The following is a 21,373-nucleotide window of genomic DNA, read 5'->3' as shown; positions in this document are numbered from 1 at the left end:
GCACTCTCTCTCAAATAAATAAAATCTTTAAAAAATAAAAAAAAAAAAAGTCCATACTGCCCTAAGCCTTACAGCTGTAGATTAAATGCAATCTCTATCAAAATTCTAATGGCACATCTTATAAAATAGAAAAAACAATCCTAAATTTCATATGGAACCACAAAAGACCCTAAATAGCCAAAGCAATCTTGAGAGAGAACAAAGCTGGAGGCATCATACTTCCTGAATTCAAACTATACTCCAAAGCTACAGTAATCAAAACAGTGTGGTAGTAGAATAAAAACAAAAACATGAAGCAATGGAACAGAATCAAGAGTCCAGATATGAGCTCACACATATCTGGTCACCTAATAGTTGACAAGGGAACTAAGAATATTTAATCGTGAAAAGATGGTCTCTTCAATAAATAGTGCAGAGAAAACTGAATATTCACATGTAAAAGAATGAAACTGAACCCCTATATTACAACACTCACAAAAATTAATTCAAAATGAATTAAAGATTTAAATGTAAAACTCCTAGGAAAAAAACATAAGGACAAAGCTCCTTGACATTGGTGTTGACAGTGATATTTGGATAGGACACCAAAAGCACAAGCAACCAACGCAAAGACTACATCAAACTAAAAAACTTCTGCACAGCAAAAGAAACCATCAGCAAAATGTAAAAGCAACCTACAGGGACAAAAATATTTGTAAACTACATATCAAGTAAGGGGTTAATATCCAAATTTTATAACAACTCAATAGCACAAAAAACAAAAAAACAAAACAACAACGACAAAAAAAATGATTTAAAAAATGGGCAAAGGATATGAATGGACATTTTTCCAAAGAAGATACAAATGGCCAACAGATACATGAAAAGGTGGCTCAATACCACTACTCATTAGGAAAATGAAAATCAAAACCACAATGGTGTATCACCTTACACCTGTCAGGATGGCTATTATCAAAAAGACCAGATAACAAGTGCTGGCAAGGACATGAAAAGAATACTTGGTGCACTGTTGGTGGGAATGTAAACTGGTACAGCCACTGTGGAAAATACAGAGGTTCCTCGAACACCTCTGGGTGTATATCCAATGGAAATGAAATCACTATCTCAAAGAGATATCTACACTGCCATGTTCATTGCTGCTTTATTTACAATAGCCAAGATATGGACACAACCTAAATGTCTGCTGACAGATGAATGGATAAAGAAAATGTACACACACACACACACACACACACAGAGGAATATTATTCAGCCATAAAACATAAGGAAATCCTACCATTTGCAACAACATGGATGGACCTTGAGGGCATTAAGCTAAGTGAAATAAGGGAGACAAAGAAAGACAAATACTATTAACATCTCACCTATATGTGGAATCTTAAAAAAAAAAAAATCCAAACTCGAAGACACAGAAAGTAGATTGGTGTTTACAAAGAGAGGGCGGGAGAATTGGTGAAGATGGTCAAAGGGTAGAAGCTTCCAAGTTGGAGATCTAATATACAACATGGTGACGAGAGTTAACAATACTCTATTACATACTTGAAAGTTGCTAACACAGTAAATCTTAAAAGTTCTCATCACACACACACACAAAAACTATATGAGGTGATGGATATGTTTACTAACCTTATTGTGGTAACCATTTGACAAAATATACATATATCCAATCATTACACTGTACATCTTAAATTTACATAACATGAGGTCAATTACATCTCCATAATGCTGGAAAAAGTAAAATCTAGCCACAAGAGACTCCTATCCTATGGCTATCCTGTTCTGTAGACTGTGCTTAGAAACCATGTTTACACAACAACCATGCAAAGATAGATACTGCCTTCAAAAGACAGTACACAGCTGCCACAATCCTACATTTCAAGATCCATGAAAGATTTGTTTTATTAGAAGATGCCTGAAGAGTTAAAAAAAAAAAAAAAAAGTAAAAGCTGTCATGTACTGAAAATAGCAGGAAGTAGTGAAACTAAAATTGGTAAATTCATTGTGGATAAATCCAGACAATATCACTAAAAAATTTACATGTATAAAAAGTCATTCACTATAAACAAGTCATTCCAATGCCCCTTTTTTTTATATACACAAAATGCTTACTAAATCAGGAAAACCCAATACACATTATAGAATGTCTGATTTTAGCAGAACAGTTGATAAAGTGGACAAGCTACCCTTGGAGACAAAATAGGTAAATACTGAACATGGCTGAATAGTAGTATAAATCAGTTAAATCTTAAAAGGTTAAATGATCATATCGCAAAGTTGCCAATTAATGGTTTAGAAAGTGTCTTAAGAGTCAAAAGAGTCTGTTCTTTGTCTGAACTTACTAACATTATAATCAATTTCTTGGATAATAAGACTTGCCAGTTTATAATGATGTGAACATAAGAATATCTCAAAAGAGGGGCGCCCGGGTGGCTCAGTCGTTAAGCGTCTGCCTTCGGCTCGGGTCATGGTCCCGGGGTCCTGGGATCGAGCCCCGCATCGGGCTCCCTGCTCGGCAGGAAGCCTGCTTCTCCCTCTCCTACTCCTCCTGCTTGTGTTCCCTCTCTCCTCGTCTCTCTGTCAAATAAATAAAATCTTTAAAAAAAAAAAAAAAATCTCAAAAGAGGAAAACAAAGGATAAACCAACTAAATAATATTTCATAAAAGATTTTTAGGGATGCCTGGGTGGCTCAGTTGGTTAAGCGTCTGACTCTTGATTTCCGCTCAGGTCATGACCTCATCGTGGTGAGGATGGTCCTGCCGGCATCAGGCTCCATGCTCAGCAGGGGGCCTGCTTGAGAGTCTCTCTCCCCCTCTGCACCCCCGCCCCCCCCACTCGCTTGCTCTCTCTCTAAAATAAATAAATCTTAATTAAAAAAAAAAAAAAGACTTTTTATCCTTTGCCACCAAACACTTTCAGTTCCTTTTCTAACAATGGTTTTTCTTTCTTTCTTTTTTTTTTTGGTATTAGTGATTGTTCACCTAAAACACACACAAGGGGCGCCTGGGTGGCTCAGTCATTAAGCGTCTGCCTTCGGCTCAGGTCATGATCTCAGGGTCCTGGGATCGAGCCCCACATCGGGCTCCCTGCTCCGTGGGAAGCCTGCTTCTCCCTCTCCCCCCTGCTTGTGTTCTCTCTCTCGCTGTCTCTCTCTCTCTCTCTCAAATAAATAAATAAAATCTTTAAAATAAATAAATAAAACACACACAAAATATTTTATAATGAAATTTTAACATTATGATTTCAGCTAAAGACACACTCAAAAACTTATTCAACATAATGGTTTCCAGTTATATATAGGTATCCATGTAGTACACACAACTGGATGAACCCAGAACATTTTGCTTTGTATACATACCAAGAGGAATGCAGAGCTATCATCTCCTACAATTCTTCAGTCTCTTCTGCCTGTGTTCTATTTCCACAGTTTAAAAGACTTCAGTTTGGCCTTTCTTCCCCCAAAGGTGCTTATCTGTGCCATAATTTGACTTTTAAGTGCAGATAAAATGCAAGATAACCCTTGTTAAGTGTCTGCCTTCGGCTCAGGTCATGATCTCAGGGTCCTGAGATCGAGCCCGGCACAGGGCTCCCTGCTCAGCGGGAAGCCTGCTTCTCCCTCTCCCTCTGCCTGTTGCTTGTGTTCCCTCTCTCCGGTCTCTGTCAAATAGATAAATAAAATCTTAAAAAAAAAAAAAATGCAAGATAACCTTGAGCATCAAAAAGGCTGATATGAGTGAAGAAAATGGTACAGAAAGAATAAACTTTCCAAAGAGTAAACACCCCACCAACCACCACCACCAAGTTTTCTCTTCCACTTTTGGCAAGTACAAATACTTTTTATCAATTACACTTTACATTCAAAGTATATTTATTTTCAAATTTTTTACATTTACATACACTCATCTTCATTGCTAAATTATTTTCTTATGTGTGAAGTTGGTCAGTTGCAATAGAAAACAGCATAATTTCCCATTAAAATTAATGGAGGGGCGCCTTGGTGGCTCAGTCGGTTAAGTGTCTACCTTCGGCTCAGGTCATGATCCTGGGTCCTGGGATCAAGTCCTGCAATAGGCTCTCTGCTCTCCCTCTCCTGCTCCTACTCTCCCCAGCTCTCCCTCTCCCCAACACCCCTCTCCGGCTCTGCCTCTGCCCACCACTTGTGCTCTCTCTCTCAAATAAAATCTTTAAAAAAATTTTTAATTAATGGAAATATGTTTTCATGTAATGGCTTTTCACTTATCAGCAGCAGGGTTTTCAAGAATGAATTCAAGACATTAAAGGATACATACATTTGATTCTGAGTTTGAGGCAACAAACAAGAGTTAAGACAGCAAGGGATACCACCAGTTCTACCTTGAAAAGAAAAAATTATAGAGCCTCGGACTAACAAAGGATACCTATACTCCAAAATAGACTAAAGCAGCATAGGACGAGTGATATCAACTAGCAGGAACAAGAATCACACACTTCAAGGCTTATGGATTTTAACTGATTGCAATCATAACAAATTAGTGTAATACTAAAATCAGATTTGTTCTATAGAGTTGAAAAACACCCAACAAGATTAAAAAAAGGCAGAGTTGCACAAAGGAAGAGAACAGATAACAGAACTAGAGCAGTCAGGATACTGTGAACTGAGCATCAAAAAAACAAATTAGGATCATAATAGGTAAAAATGAAGATGAAGACTTCCAATAAAGATGGTTCTATTCTAAACATTTATTTTTTTTAAAGATTTTATTTATTTATTTGAGAGAGAGAGAATGAGAGAGAGCACATGAGAGGGGGGAGGGTCAGAGGGAGAAGCAGACTCCCTGCCGAGCAGGGAGCCCGATGCGGGACTCGATCCAGGGACTCCAGGATCATGACCTGAGCCGAAGGCAGCCGCTCAACCAACTGAGCCACCCAGGCGCCCTATTCCAAACATTTAAAATGATAGGTAAAACATAAAAAGAGATTAACAAAGATATGGCTGAACTCAAAACTAAAATAACCTCTACCTGAGTCAGAAACAGTAAAAATCCAAAACAGTAACCAATACCTAAATGCAGTATAGGAAAGAAAGAATGGAGAAGATGTCCAGATACTGGCTCTACAATAGACAAAAAGTCAGAAATTCAGCTCCTACAGGTAACAGCAACAGAACTGAATCAGATTCACTACTTGACACCAAGGGGTAGGAATGGGAATAGAATTTGCACGGGTTGTGGGGACAGGGAGGAGGAGAAAGTGGGAAGGAGAGGAGAGGAAGAGAAAGGAGATGAAAAATAATCAGGCTGCAAACCTATTACCTAGAGTTACAGCTTTATAAAAGCTCTGAACCTGGAGAGGAAAGAGGACAAAACATCCAGTCTTACAGCAAATTTTAAATTAACAACTCCTTAGTATCAAGTATGAAACCAGTATTCACATCAATCCAACTGCTTTGTAAATATCTTTTCAGTTATTCTTTGTTGACTGATTCATTTATCATCTTGGTTTCTTTTTATTATTCAGTTTAGCATTCTTAGAATTTGGGGTTGGAAAAACCAGTTGGTCCTGTAGGGATTCCCAGTATGAATTCTGTTGATGGCATCTTCATAGTATTTAACAAGTTTTTTGTCCTTTTATTGCCTATAAATTGGTGCTACATCAGGGGGCACTTGGGTGGCGCAGTTGGTTAAGTGACCGACTCTTGGCTTCAGCTCAAGTCCTGATCTCAGGGTCATGAGATCGAGCCCCGCATCAGGCTCTGTGCTCAGCGTGAGTCTGATTAAGTTTCTCTCTCTCTCTCTCTGCTCCTTCTCTTCTCTGCTCTATCTCAAATAAAAAGATCTTTAAAAAAAATAAAGGCTACATCAGATTCAGGATTATGACTTATGACTATGGCACAGAGAGCGTGGCATACTTCTAAAAGTATGTATCTAATGTCCAGATGTCTCCCCCTTTGTAGTGACAATAGCAGCTACTGGTGATCTTTGCCTAGACATTATTAAGAGATACAAAATGGCGGTATTCTATTATTCTTTCTTGACTAGGTAAAATACATCTACAGGTATTTCTCTCCTGATCTACTTGGTTACCCTGAGACACAAATCATATGAGTAGGACAAATGTTTATTTTTCTTTATTCACTAGTTGTCAAAATAATAAACTGGTCCAACAGCAACTAATTAAAGGGTGGGTTTTTTTTTTAATGTTTTAGTATCTTGAATTCACAGGTTAAACATCTGATTGGTCTCAATTCATTAATTACTATCTATTGATGTTCAAATTCCCCCCTTTTTGGCCAATGGGATATTATTCAGGATGGCTCCTGGGTTGTTTTGACACTACCTTCATAGTTTTGGGCCTCTCTATTACTTCGGAAATGTTCTAGGCTGTGGCAAACAGACTCTAGAGTGGTCCCCTGGCCCCTGCCTCATGGTGTTCTCACCCTTGTGCAATCTCTTCCTATTAAGTGTGAGTGAGACCTGTGACTTGCTTCTAATCAATAAAGTAGGGCAAAGGTGACAGGATCTAAGTGATTACATATACATGGTTACATTACCTAAGACTGTAACCCATGTTACTAGGACATGCTTTCTCTCCCTAATGGCTTTGAAGAAGCAAGCTGCCATGCTGTAAGCTGCATATGGAGAGGGCCATATGGCAAGGAGGTAAGAAGGGCGTCCTAGACAACAACCACAAGAAACTGAGGCTTTCACTTGAGCAACCTTCAAGGATCCGAAAGCTACCAACAACCACATGAACTTGTAAGCAGCTCTTCCCCCAGCTAAGCTTCAGATGGGGCCCCAGCCTTGGTCAACACGGTAATAGCAGCTCTGTTAAACACTGTAAACCCAGTTAAGCAGAGGACCCAGTTAAGCAAACTCCTGACCCACAGAAACCATAGTATAATAAATGTGTGTTGTTTCTAACCTTGCAGTAATATTGTAACACAGAAATTAATCATTAATTTGTAGGTTCGTCTCATACAATTCCTGTCTTAGAAAATGCCCATTCTAAGCACTAGCTTACTTTTATTGTGAAAGGTATTTAAAGACCACAGTATAGGCACCAGGAGTGTTTTTTTGCTACTGGGTTGATCATTGTTTCTAGGTCTTTTGGGCTAGAAAATGCATACATTTTAAATAAGCTAAATTATGGCATGACTCATACAAATTTAGTACTATGGGATTTTTACTTAATTTCACTGACCTTAACACTACATCAGTTTTCAACAATGCTAAAAATCTCAGTTTTCAGTAATACCAACGTAATCACTCATTTCATTTAGCCCGCAATGCACACATTACTCAGTACTGGAATAACAATGTACACATTACTACCAAAATTATGATTATAATAGTTGAAGATTTGTTTTCCTTTTTTGCCATTCCTCCTCCACTCTCTTCCTAGGGTATATTCTAATTGGGATATACAGTCAAGCTACCATGTTTTAAAGTCACGTGGCATAGGTCACGCTGGTGTCCACCAAGTGAATACAAGTAAAATTCAGTGGTTTCATTTTACTTTTGATTCTTAGGGATTTTTAAATTTTTGTTTAATAATTATGTAAAATATTTAAATGGCTCCAAAGTCAAGTCTTCACAAAAAGGAAAATTCAAAGCACAGATTATACCCTGTGCTTTTTCTACACTATGCTTCTCTCCCCCATAAGTAGCCATCATTTTTCAGACTTCATTCTACTTTTAATAAGAGCAATATATAGGGGCGCCTGGGTGGCTCAGTCGTTAAGCGTCTGCCTTCGGCTCAGGTCATGATCCCAGGGTCCTGGGATCAAGCCTCACTCGGCGGGAAGCCTGCTTCTCCCTCTCCCAGTCCCCCTGCTTGTGTTCCCTCCCTCACTGTGTCTCTGTCAAATAAATAAAATCTTTAAAAAAATTAAATTAAAAAAAAATAAGAGCAATATAAGTAATCATCTCCTTAGCACATGACTGCATATTAAAAACACCTACCCACCTTGTGTTTTGGGGGTTTTTGTTTGTTTATTTGTTTTTACTGTGTCTAGAGGCACCGTGGGGCCTGGTAGAAACTAAATAACTTGAACGAGGGGCACAAGGGGTTAGCACTGATGGAAAAAAGTTTTAAAAAATCTCCACTCAAAATAAGCCTAACAAACCAAAAATGGAAGAAATGATGGGGGGGGAGCACTAATAAAAAATTTAATTAACACCAAATGATATTAGTTTTACAAAATAGTCTTCACAAAGATTTTTAAATTTGAACATACTGAAGATGTCAGAGAGATAAGAGACTTCCTTTTTTAAAGTAGCAAAAAGATTATAGAACAAAAAAAGAAAGAACTGAAATAGGTCTATATGAAAAAGCAACTCCAAATCTAAGAAATGAAAACTGTACACTCAACAGACAAAATAAAGTCTGAGTAGAATAGTATTGGTAAACTGCTACATAGTACTGAAATCTAGTATGAGGCATAGAAAAATAGAGAAAAAAACTGAAAGAACAATTAAGATACAAAGACCCCAACTTTCTCTTTCAAAAGAGAAATGAAAATAATAGAAGTCATATTTAAAGAGCTAAGAATTTTCCTAACTTGAAGATCAGATTCCTCACAGTGTATGTATTCTCTTAGTACTAGTTGGGATACACAGAAGTTTGTCCACACAATGCACTGTGGTGAAATTGCAAAATATCAAGCACAAAGAGCTGCTACTTAAGGAAGTAATTAACCAGCCTGCTTCACAACAAATGTCCTTAAGGAAACCACATGCAAACATTGGCATCACTAAAATGTTTACAGATCTCTTATAAAGTCACATGGGATGAATGGAGACTTCAAAGTTAGCTATACCTTAAACTTTATCCATACTTTAACATTCTTACATAATTATTTTCTTATGACTCTATAAAAGCAAGCTGTGGACATTTATCAAGTATAGGCAAGAATGTGAGCCATCACATGTATATATTAACGAGGGGAATAAACTGGTACAACTACATTGGAAAACGTTTTGGCACTACCTAATAAAGCTGAAAATGTACCCCTCCTACAATTCAGCAATCCCACTCCTAGTGTGAACAGGAGCTCCAAAACAATATGCTCAAACTGCGAATCTCAGCTCATTAGTGGGTAGCAAAAATCAACTTAGTGGGTCTTAATCACTATTCTTATTTTTAATGAAATGGACTAGCACCACATAGGTATTTTTTTTTTAACAAATTTTTTTTGTTATAGATGTGGCACATCTGATAACGTAGTGAGTCTCATAATGTAAAATTTATTACGGTAAGTAGTAACAAAAATGTTTTTTAAAACACTATCCTGGAGACACTTATGTATGCAAGTGTACCAATAGACCTATGCAGGGTGCTCACACCATCATTTTTTATAATAGCAAAAGAAAAGTAGAAATAACCTAAATGCCTATGAACAGGTAATAAAGTGAAAAATATTCATACAACGAAATTCCATTCAGCAGTGAAAGTGAATGAATTAGAGCTATATATAACATGGTGAAAGACTATCAGGACCATAAAGCTGAGGGTAAAAAGTTGCAAATAAACTCATACAGAAGGATCTCACTTATAAAGTTCAAAAACAAAACAGAAAGTTCAAAAACAAACAGAAAAAATATTTTAGGTATATAAATATATGTGGCAAAACTACAAGAAAAGCAAATATAATGGTTACTTCTGGCGGGGAAGAGCACATAAAGAAATTAAATGTTAGGATAATGTTCTTGAACTGGGGATTAGGTACAAGGCTGTTCACTATATCCTTACTCTTTATCTTACATATATCTTATATACTATTTTTATGTACTTAATTTTAAAAGAAAAAAATTTTAAATAAAGTTGAATGAAAGGTACACAGGTATTTGGTACAAGGGTATTTCTTTTATATTTAATCTTTAAATTGTACAGACACATTCTATATTCTCTTGTACACATGAATCATTCAGTATTTGTTTTATTTGAGAGAGAGCGAGCCCGCACAAGTAGGGGGAGTGGTAGAGAAGGGGGGTAGAAAGAAGCAGACTCCTTGCTGAGCAGGGAGCCAGATACGGGGCTCAAAACCAGAACCCTGGGATCATGACCTGAGCTGAAGGCAGACACTCAACTGACTGAACCACCCAGGAGCCCCTCAATATTTGTTTCAACTTTCAATAAAATAAAAAGATGACAAGTACAAAAAGGTAAACGTAAATTTAGAACTAACGAGCAAACAGGCATATACCTCCCCGCTTCTTAAATTTATACAATATAATTATGACAGTGCTGAATACCTCTAGAAAGTTATACTTTGAAACAAATTCTGCCCCCCAAAAATAAAAGCAAATACTTCAAAATATAAAATAAGAAATTTCTAAAACCTTTACCAAAAATACCCAGGATTTTCTTGACCTAGCACAAAGCTACCTTAAGAAATCAGATAAAGTAACTCAAAGTAATAACTAAAACTCCTTACACAAAAAGTAGTGTGTTATTTTAGGGGCACCTGGCTGGCTCAGTCGGTGAAGTGATTGACTCTTTAATCTCGGGGTTATGAGTTCAAGCCCCACGTTGGGTGTAGAGATTACTAAATAAATAAATAAATAAAAACTTTTTAAAAAGTAGTATGTTATTTTAAATGCTGCTGGGACGTTTTGCTTAAATAAAACTGAAAGAATATGGAATATAATTATTCAATTTATGCCAGATAAATAATGCTAGACAGACAAGAATTCAGCCTTGCTCATTTTACATTTATTTTATATTTATAAAGTATTTCTTTTCTCCCCTACCCCTATCAGACAAGGTAAATGCATGGGTTATATTTTACATAATTCCAAGGCTAATCTTAAATGTGTATTTTACTTGAAAAGTGCTCCAAAAATTTCAAGTTCAGAAAGACTTTGTTCAGGTTAAAACTAAATGCAATTTTTTGGGCCCTCCCCCACCCCCAACCACCAAAGGAACAAAAGAACTAAGTCACTTTTACAAAGGATCCAATTTAAACTTAAAATTACAGTTAACATCTAGGTCAAACTGAAAGTGATTTAAGAAATTACTCCCATTCATCAGAACAGTGTACCAACCACAAGTATTATACACCAGAGTATCTGCAACTGTACCCAGAAATGAAGAGTACCAAATGATATGACAAGCTTGAGAAATTCGCATCACAGAAATCGTAACCGTCAGTCAACCTCAGACATTGTTATGAAAACTATAAAAGAATTATAGAGCAAATTTCAAATAAACATGACTTTCCAATAAACTAAGTAAGTATAGGTCAGAAGCAACATAAATGAATTCAACCTGTGTGTGGATATTAAAAATGTAAGGAAATATTTTAAATGTTCAGCAACACAGCATTCAGAACACTTGGGAGCTTTCAATGTACAGCTTAGCTTGTTCAAGTTTATTTCAAAGACTAGATCTAAACACATGTAATCACTAAATTATGTACACATTTTACTCAGTACACTTACACTACTGATGAACAAAGTTAACTGGTACTATGCACAGATAAATTTTCGTGTATTTAATACACGAATTCCGAAATTCGTGTATTAAATAGCTTTCCATTCTGCTCCCAAGAGTAACCCTGAAACCCTTATTCTGGAAGTCTCATTTTACATGGCATTTCATGTAAATCAACTAGCCTTGCTAACAGAGAAGACTGGCACAAATGATAAGCAGAAGGCTCAGTTGAGTCCTAATCATGTTCAGTTAAGCAACTCATTCATTCATTGAAATGAACACCACCTACCAGAGATACAGTTCAGTGGTAAATAAGACAAAGTTGCCACTTCATAGTGCTTATATATTCTTATAGGTGAGGCAGCTATCAAGCAATATAAAGAAGCATATACTATAATGATAGGTAGTAGTAACTGATCAATGAAGAAAAATAAGGCTAGGACAAAGAATAGAGTATTTTAGGCAGGGTGATAAGGGTTAGCCTTTCTGATACAGCCACTGAGCGATGCCTACAAGATCACATGGCAGTAACTCATAATACACATTTACAGGAATTGAAACTGAAAAAACTTCTTAAGATCTAGAAAGATCATAGTCTACCTATTTCCTACATAAAACATTTTATAGCATTTGATTTTAAGTTGCTTTTACTATTTTCTCCACTCAAAAAATTGCAAGTTCTCAAATTTAAGTCACCAATGTTAAGAGCCAATCCTCTAACTCTGGGAGAAAAAAATCTGTATAACATTAATGTAGCTTTCTTTTTTTTTTTTTTTTTTAAGATTTAATTTATTTGAGAGAGAGAGAAGGAGAGAGAGCGAACACATGAGAGGGGATAGGGTCAGAGGACGAAGCAGACTCCCTGCCGAGCAGGGAGCCCGATGCGGGACTCGATCCAGGGACTCCAGGATCATGACCTGAGCCGAAGGCAGTCGCTTAACCAACTGAGCCACCCAGGCGCCCTAATGTAGCTTTCTAACACCTAATAGAAAATTGCACATGGACAGTGCCTTATTTTTATTTTTTTTTTTTTAAGTAATCTCTACACCCAACATGGGGCTTGAACTCATGTCCCCAAGATCAAGAGTGGCACACTCCACCAACTGGGCCATCCAGGCACCCCTTTATTTATTTATTTATTTGTTTATAGAAAGCATACTTAAAAAAACAGCTCGATGAGTGAGGATGGACTCTAGAGTCAGAATGCCTCAGTTCACATTCAGGTTCCTCCTCTTACTTGCTGCTCTTTGACAAATTATTTAACCTGTCTCCCTAGTTTCCACCAAATAGTACCTATCTCATAAAACTGTTTGAAAGGATTAAATATCGTACTGTACATAAAAGCGTTTACAGAGACTTACAGCAAATAAGCACTCAAATAATTAGCTATCACTTATGTAGCAACTAGTAAGATAATTCAAGCAAGGCAAATGAGCCTTAGGCAGGTTAAGGTTAAGTAAGATAGTTAAGTTCACACATACAGTAAGTGGTACTAACTAGCAAGACCAAACTTAAGCTCTTCAGAGTCCCTACTATGCTTTTTCTATTACACCATACATTATATAAAGTACTGAGAAAAAAGAAACTTGCATAAAATCTTTAAGTTATTAAAGTTTAAGACCTGTAGGTCTCCTAAGTGCTGACTTCCAGCTTATTACACCAGGCCAGACTGTTTCCCTGGCGACTTAAATGACTCAGGTGCAAAAATAAATAATAACTGTCCCACATTTTCCAGTGAGAATGCAGCGTAACATCAGGTCTCTTGATAGACAATTACTGAAAATCATGTAAGTTCTGATAACTAATCATAATTGTTACTAACCAGTCAAAATAAAGAAATGTGGGTAATGGACATTTTCCTCCAGTAATGGTAGGCAGCTAGGATCCTATAGCCCCCATGAAACCTATTCAATATGGAAGCTATCTTAAAGGACCTCTCTCACTGGAGTAAATGACATTTCTCCCCTTGGTAAAAATACACGGGCTAGTGTCTACAGAAAGCTAACTGTTTCTGGCGAGCAGTCTACTCTCCTATATACTCATTTATTTCTTTTTTTTTTTTTTGATATACTCATTTATTTCTATAAATTCATTAAACAGGAGAATAATAACAGAAGCTATTATTTCTATAAAAACAAAGTTACATCCCTTGGAAGGCCTTAATGAATGAATGGAAAATCTAGAATGATTTTTAACTTGGAAAGTTTCCCAGTGCCTATATTTTCATTCCGTTTTAAGGAAACCAATACTAGAAACCATAGGCAATGTTTTTAGGGTATAATTTATAGAAAAGAGATCAGTAACTCCTACTCAAAGACAAGAGATGGATCCAAATAAAAAGACAAGACAAAAATAAATGTTTTAAGTTAAAACAAAACACTTAAGGTACACAGATATTTGAGTTCTTGTTTTAACCAACTTTTTAAGTTACCTAACCAATGGTCCTAATCGCACAGGGAAGGTCCAGAAAATCTCCACAACACTCTAACATCACTACCTCCCAACAAGGGGTTCCCAAAGGCCTCCTGCAACTTTTCTTCTGTTCTCTGTTCCTAGAAAAGAAGCAAACTGAAAACTCCGTATGTTCAAGAATGAGGTATCCATGACAGTAAGAAACTGCAGGATAAGGATTTAATTCACTTATAATGAACAGATATTTAATAAATCTTTATTGAATACATGCCTGAGACCCTTAGGATCCATCAATAAACAAAACAGACAAAAAGTCCTGCCTACACAGAGGTCACATTATAGTGCGTGTTGGGGGCAGAGAGGAGAGACAATGAACACTATCAACAAGGAAATTATATACTATGTTGGAAGGTGGCAAATGCCGTGGAGAAAACAGAGCAGGATACAAGACTCATTAAGTAGGGGAGTGCAGCTTTATGTTTTTCTTAAGATTCATTTATTTATTTATTTGAGAGAGAAAGGGAGCGGGAGAGAGGGAGAGAGAAGCTCGGGCGGACTCCCCAACTAAGCTTGGAGCCCACTAGGGGCAGCATCACCACCCTGAGATGAGGACCCGAGCCAAAACCAAGAGTTGGACTTTTTTTTAAAGATTTTATTTATTTGACAGAGAGAGAGAGAGAGAGAGCACAAGTAGGCCGAGCAGCAGGCAGAGGGAAAGGGAGAAGCAGGCTCTCCGCTGAGCAGGGAGCCCGATGCGGGGCTTGATCCCAGGACCCAAGATCATGACCTGAGCGGAAGGCAGCCGCTTAACCGACTGAGCCACCCAGGCGCCCCAAGGGAATGCAGCTTTAAATAAAGCAGTAAGACAGACCTTTTGAAAAACATTTGAAGGACAAAGATTTGAAGGAGACTAGAGAGTTGGCCATGCTGATATCTTAGGGAAAATGTGATCCAAGGAGGGACAACAGTCATTTAAAGGCCTTCAGACAGCAAGTGGGGCTGGAGAGTAATAAGCAGGGAGCAGAGTAGTAGCTAACTTGCAAGTTAAAGGAGAATGGGAAGAGCAGATTCTGTAAGGCACTGCAGGCCATAGGGACTTTGGCCTTTACTCTGCACAAGAGAAGTCATTACAGTGTTTTGAGAAGTGATAGGATCTGTCTGCTGAGTTGAAAAAGACCACAGGGAGCTAGGGAAGAAGCAGGAAGGCCAATCAGGAGGCTGACTGCAGAAATCTATGCTAAAGATAAGATGGCTTGGGCCCACCTAGCGAGCAATCCAGGTGGTAAGAAGTGACTTGATTCTGGATATATTTCCAAGATAAGATAGAGCCAAGAATGCCAAGTGTTAAAGAAAAAGAGAGAAGTCAGGAATGACTCCAACTTTTCTTTTGCCTGAATGTTGGATGGAGCTGCCATCAAATGAGATGGAGCAGACTGCACCTGAGGCAGTTTTAAAGAGAAAAATGGAAGTTCACTATGACTACTTCACCTACAAGTGGAAATGCAGAACAGGTTGTATAGAGTACAGAAGGAAAGCCTGGGCTGGAGATATAAATATGGAAGCCATCAGCATATAGGTATTTATGACATTGGATGAGATCACCAGGGGAGTATAAAAAGAAAAGTGAACCAAGAACTGAGCATTTCTACTTCAAGAGTAGAGGATGAATCATAAGACAGAAAGAGCAAAGCAATTAGTGAGGAGTGAAACCCAAAAAGCAATGTCCTGGAAGGAGGGGGGAGTATAAACAAATTAATTTAAATTCTACTTAGTATACAAATCACTTTGCTGAAACCAGATTTAAGTTGAAAGTTCTTAATCCACTTGTAGTAGTTAAAGTGATACGTAAAATACTAAATCACAACTTTTTCAAAAGGAGTGGAACAGTTCTTAAATTCCTAGGAATACTCTCCCACTGGAGTCTCTACTAAAACTAGTCATTTTGCCTATTTTATCTTTTGAACATTAAAACCTAAACTATGGGCAGGGGCGGAGGGGGGGGGGACCTAAATGGTTTGCACTGCTCTTTCAAACACCAAAAAATATTTAAACAGCAAGTGGGGAACAGCCTAGCATGCAAACAATTATAAATTGTCATTACTTTTCTTTTTCTAGAGCTCAGATACAGCAGGTTAAGTTAATCAAACTCCTCAGTTCATAGTACTTAAGATTTTTCCCGTTTAATTCTGTTTATAGAAAAAGTAGCTTATACTCTTATCTAAACCAATGTTTTCCCTTTGATTTGCACATAAACTACATTTTTAAGATCAGAACATCCAAAATCATGTTCACAAAAACTGAAAGAGAAAGCAATAAAACCCAACTCTATTTATGCATAAGAGTAATCAATGTTATTTATAAAGAACCAGTTACTTGCTTCTAACCTCTAAGTATACTCTGGATTTACCTTCAAAATAATTAAAAACATAAACAGTACAAGAACAAGCAGCTTATAAGATGTTATCCTCAAATATTTGAATGTTCCTGCAAAGCATGATCTCTCTACATTTCTTTATTACATATTAGAGGTCAGATCCCTAAAAAACCCAAAATCTTCCCTGGAAACATTAAATTTACTAACAATTTAAATTTTTACAAAGTATTATGAGATCTTTTAGATTAAAATTTTCTTTGCTATACAAAAATTATAATAAACATTCAATTAAAAATACATCTTCCATATCTTTTCAAGTAAAATTCAATTTTTACTTCAATAACAGTAACAATCTAACATGAGTCATTTAGAAGTTAAGCCTCAAAAAAACCTTCACTTCTTAGGCCCTTTAGAAAAGCCATATTGACTTCTATTTAACATCTAATTATTAAAATATTTTCCCTACTGAATGTAGATTAAGGCCTACAAACTGGAAGGAGACTTGGGGTGAGACCCAAGAAAACACTTGCATCATCAAGCAGAAGAGACACTGATGCTAAGGGATGATATAGAAAAAACTAAACTGGGAACAAAATCATAAATTCATGGTTCTCCACAAAAAAATGTTGACCCTGAGTCATCAAGGTTAAGTAATACTCGATATCCTTTATAACTTTAAAGTGCAATACATTTAAGAAAATTTTTCATTAGGCTTTCTTATATTTTAAGTTTTAGTATGAGTCTCAGAAAGGTAAACAGAACACCTCATTCTCCAAGCATACCTGACAGGTAACTGTTATGACTGCTCATGCTGCAAAATTAGAAAAGTCATTTCTAATTCAATGTTACAGAGGAGAATGAATTTTTCTTAGAACCTACAAACAATAAGCCCAGCTATTTCTTGTTAGATCCTAAGCTAAAGGTAGAGGGGGGCAGCTTGTTTATCAGAGAACACAGTAAATATGAAAGTCTATATAGCAATGCCCGTCCACCCCAAATACAAATCAACTCCAGAGTACTCAATGTTGTTCTTGGGAAGATCATCCCAGTCTTGTTAGCAACCGTTTTAGCCAAGCTGGAGACAGTGTTGCCAGTTGCTGGCTAGGCGAGGTAGAGAGAACAAGTGCAACCTAATTTAGCAAGAACTCGAACTTTAAATCAATTCCTACGCAATTCAAAGTGTCTCGTACACACCAAGGTATTTATCTATAGCAGGGTACGGGTGTCTAAAATTTTCAGGACTTTCCACAAAGCATCTCAAAAAACCTCACAACTTTAAACAGATAGCTCTTTGGGCAGTGCATATTCACATGTCTGTTAAGGAATCCTCTGATACAGGCCCAAATACGAATTTCGATTCCTCCTTCCTCCCGGGAGAAGGAATGGCTAAAATTAAACAGCCCGCTCTTTCACCTCATCAAGCTGCAGCTGGACGAGGTTAGGATGCCGCTCCCCGCGTGGGGAGCTGCCCGTCTCCCGTGCACACATGCTCCCTCACGACAAACGTGCGGGGCTGCACATCCCACACCAGGTGTCTGATTACCGAACGACTTTTCTAGGCTGCCGGTTTGGTTTTCGGCCGAGCTCCCCAACGCCAAAAATCTCATTGTTGGGAACCGAAGGGGGGAGGGGGAATCACTAAGGAAGACACACCCCTCGGGGAGAGGAAGGGATAACTTCCCCCGTCTCGAGGGCGGTCCACACATTTTTCCAAACTCCCCTCACGCCGCTTTCCCAGCCCCAACCGCCCCCCACCGCGACCCGGGAACACGCACACGGCGGTAGGAGGGGGCACTGGGAAGGGGGCCAGCGCCGGTTCCCTAAGTATCCGGAGGGACAGCGAGAACTGAAATTCCAGCATGGCGTAAGCATGGCCCAGCTCCGGCCCAGGGACGCCGCCGGAGACGGGCTCCCTCTGTCCATCGGCCGAGGAGGCGGTAATCCGCCTTCCTCCTGGGGGCCCTCAGGCCCAGCTAAAAATAGGCGCCTCGGTCACCCCAGGGCCCTCTCCGGCCAACCTCGCACCGGGAGACGTCCCCAGGGTACTCCCCGGCCGCGCTCGCAGGCGTCGCGGCGAAGCCCGGGTCGGGCCCTGGGCGGCGCGGCGAGGCCAAGCCGCCCCTCGGAGCCCGCCCGGCGTGGCGGCCCGGCTCAGGCGGGAGACCTGCCGTGGCGACCCGGCGCCCGAGGCCTAGCCGGCGGGCGGCGACAAGCAGCGGGCGGTGTCCGGGCCCCGGGGCCGCGCCCCCCGTCCGGCGCGGCCCTCCCGCCCGCCCTGGGACACCGCGGCTGGCACAGTCCTCCCCCCCCGCGGTCGCCGCGGCCGGCCCGGCGCAGGCTGCTCACCCTTATCCAGCGCAGCCGGGGAAGGAGACCGGGAAGACGCGGCGGCACGGGCACTACAGCCCGGGCCGCCCGCTCCGAGGCGCCGCCGCCGCCGCCGCCGCCGCAGTTGCTCAGGTGCCGTCGCGCCGCCCGGCAGGAAACGGGCGGCTTCGGGGCGGGGCGGCCCCCGGCACGTCCCGGCGTCTGGGCCGGCGGTGCCCGGGGACCGGCCCCTTAAAGGGACAGGCGCCCGCCGCCTCGGCTCCCCCGCGGGCGGGTCCTCGGGCTCCCGTAAGCCCCAGCGTGGGGCTGGCTCGGGATTCCGAGGCTTTCCTCTCGAGGCAACGTCCCGCAGCTAGGTGGGAGGTGGGAGGTGGGAGCACAGGGTTTGGCGGCTCAGCGGAATTCCCTTCATTCATTAGCCCTGCTCTCGTTCTCTCTCCCTCTCCCTTCTTTCCCCAAAGCTGGTTTCGTCTTGCGTGGCCCTCCCACTGAAGAACCACCTGGCCCCCCACACTGGATGATTTTTTTTTTTAAACCTTAACCAAATGGTACCCGATTTCACCCTGTCTGTCCCAAATTTCTTCCCAGAAAACACTGGAAAACGAAATCTTCCGCTCCTCTGTCTCCAGAGTTTCTCTGAATTCTCCTTCGGGTAACCCCAGCTTCAAGCGGAGAGAGAAATTAAAAACCGACCCAAACAAGTTGTGTGCAAATATTATGAAGCTGTTGTGTCTGACAGCTGGTGGCCATTCATTAAGCCGGAGTAAATAACAAGAAGCTGCAGCGGAAAGGAGAGGTTGGCCCGAATCCCTGCTTATTAGTTTGCTCTTTGCTGAGAGGATAGCAGCGATCTTCCCTGGTCTTCTGGCAAAGGAGATGTGCTGATTATCATTACTTACTGCTCATCAGTCTCTTGCAAAATTCCAGGCACTGCCCAGAACACACACAAACACCCCAATCTCTCTTGAAACGTTATGGGAACTCAAAATGATTTAAATGCTTTTAGAGTGTGGACCGAGATAAATAAAATAAGGGACTCTTCACTAACTCCTCCCCCTACATCCTGACCAAGAGGGAATAGGAGCAATCTTTAAAGAATGAACATCAGAACAGTTCCTACACCAACAGAGAATTTCCTGTATATGGGCTGGCTAAAAAACGCACTGTACATTTGAATTCTAGTTATTTTTGCCTAAGCTTTCTAGAGCACCTCCAAAATACAAATGAAAAATGAACAAGTATGTGTTAGCCTGAGATGTTGAGAATTCTGCCAGTCTCCAGCCACTATATCCTCCAAAGATGCATTCTGTCTTATTTTAACTCCAGAAGTGTCCTCTTTTTCCTTTTTCAGTAGGGTAACTCAGTCTCTCAGCTGCTCCAATGCCCCCAAAGCAATCGATCTCTAAACCACTGGCTGTCTCCTGAGTGTGTGCCAAAGGATCCAGCTTTATTGAAGAGTGAAGCCATTAGACCCAATACAAAGGGGGAAGTGCATCATTTGTATAATGGAGTTTAAGGACTCTTGATTAGGTTACAAATAGCCACCTAATTCCCTCTGGTTAGTACTAAAGCACGTTTTAGGCTAGAATAAAAATTTCTATAATTTTCCTGACTTCAGTAAAACTTCAGTGTCATTTTAGAGAGAGTAGTATTTAAGTACATTTGTACATAAGACAGTGGAGTTTGGGGACATGTTTACCCTAAATATACTAAGTTTTACAGTCAGAGCATGCTAATTTTTGTGTTCTACAGTTTGAAACAAAGAAGCATAAATGTATCAGCTATTTCGATTTTTCTGGGTGATTGAACTTTGACTTTTTAAAAGGAAAGTGGTTAGTTGCTTCATTTTTATAAGCTTCCTATTTATTCACATCTTAACGAAAAGACTAACTAGAATTGTTATGCATGGTAAGCCCTATTAGGAATTAAGACCTATCCTCTAAGTTTTGAAATATAGTATGGTATAATTAACTATAACTAACACATTAACCTAAAATATAATTAATCTTGGTTGCTGCTTACTACCTTCCAAAGCTACTGAGACAGCAACTAACCTGCTAAAAAGGATTAGCATCTGAGGTATCTCTAACTGTAACAACTAAGAAATTAAATTTGATTGAAAATTGTTAAGTGTAACACTATTACTTAAAGAGTACTCATCTTTTTTTTAATTTAACAAAGTGCAACTTACTGGAGCGTGCCTTCCAGTAATAATTCTCTCTGTTCTGAATTTTGGAAAAGTTTTAAAGACAGTACACATCTCTCCAGCACAGAGAGAGAAAGCTGGCTATTCCTGTTTTGGCTAGGGAAGATTTCCCAGAAGTGGTGAGTTATGTAGAGATCTGAGTAATATGTGAATAACAGATTACATCTCCTACTCCACCAGATCAGGGATGGCAGAGATGAAAGTATAATGAAGCAATTTACACAACTAAAACTAAAGGGCAGATTCCAGGTATACCTTCTCCTCCCAAGTAATGAAAAGTGTTAAGTACATAGGAACATCCGCAGCTGCAGATCTACAAGTAATCAGCTATTCCAATGAAGTATCTGGCACATAACTGTGCTTATTTGAAATCTGCATTGTACCTCTTTGACATGTAGTCGCTTCAAGCATATGGTATTCAAGTGCTTTCGTGACAAATTATTGCCACTCTTTGCATGGAGAGGTAGGGTCTGTGTCCCCTACTCTTGGACCTGGGCAGGATCTGTGACTGCTGTGACCAATAGGATATGTTAGAAGTAAATATCCCAAGTTCTGGGCCCAGGCTCTAAGAGACAGGCTGCTCCACTTCCTGTCCCTTGGAACAATTGATCTTAGAGCCTTGAGCTACTATGTGAGAAGTCCA

At 39.6% G+C, this 21,373-nt stretch overlaps 1 protein-coding gene across 6 annotated transcripts in view; it reads right to left on the bottom strand.

Annotated features, from left to right (window-relative positions):
* The window catches only part of KTN1 (kinectin 1), a 110,496-nt gene extending 91,794 nt beyond the window's left edge, over positions 1–18,702 (bottom strand). For all 6 annotated transcript variants that reach the window (XM_045900920.3, XM_064571092.1, XM_045900921.3 and 3 more), the window contains exon 1: positions 18,543–18,702. The gene's annotated coding sequence lies outside the window, so the exon portion shown is untranslated. The remainder of the gene's footprint in view (positions 1–18,542) is intronic.
* Between the last annotated feature and the right edge of the window lie 2,671 nt (positions 18,703–21,373).

The sequence above is a fragment of the Mirounga angustirostris genome, unplaced genomic scaffold (genome assembly GCF_029215605.1).
Source record: "Mirounga angustirostris isolate CCGP_5_RB_7025 unplaced genomic scaffold, mMirAng1.0.hap1 SCAF_9, whole genome shotgun sequence".
NCBI lineage: Eukaryota > Metazoa > Chordata > Mammalia > Carnivora > Phocidae > Mirounga > Mirounga angustirostris.
This window is presented reverse-complemented; position numbering and strand designations above follow the sequence as displayed.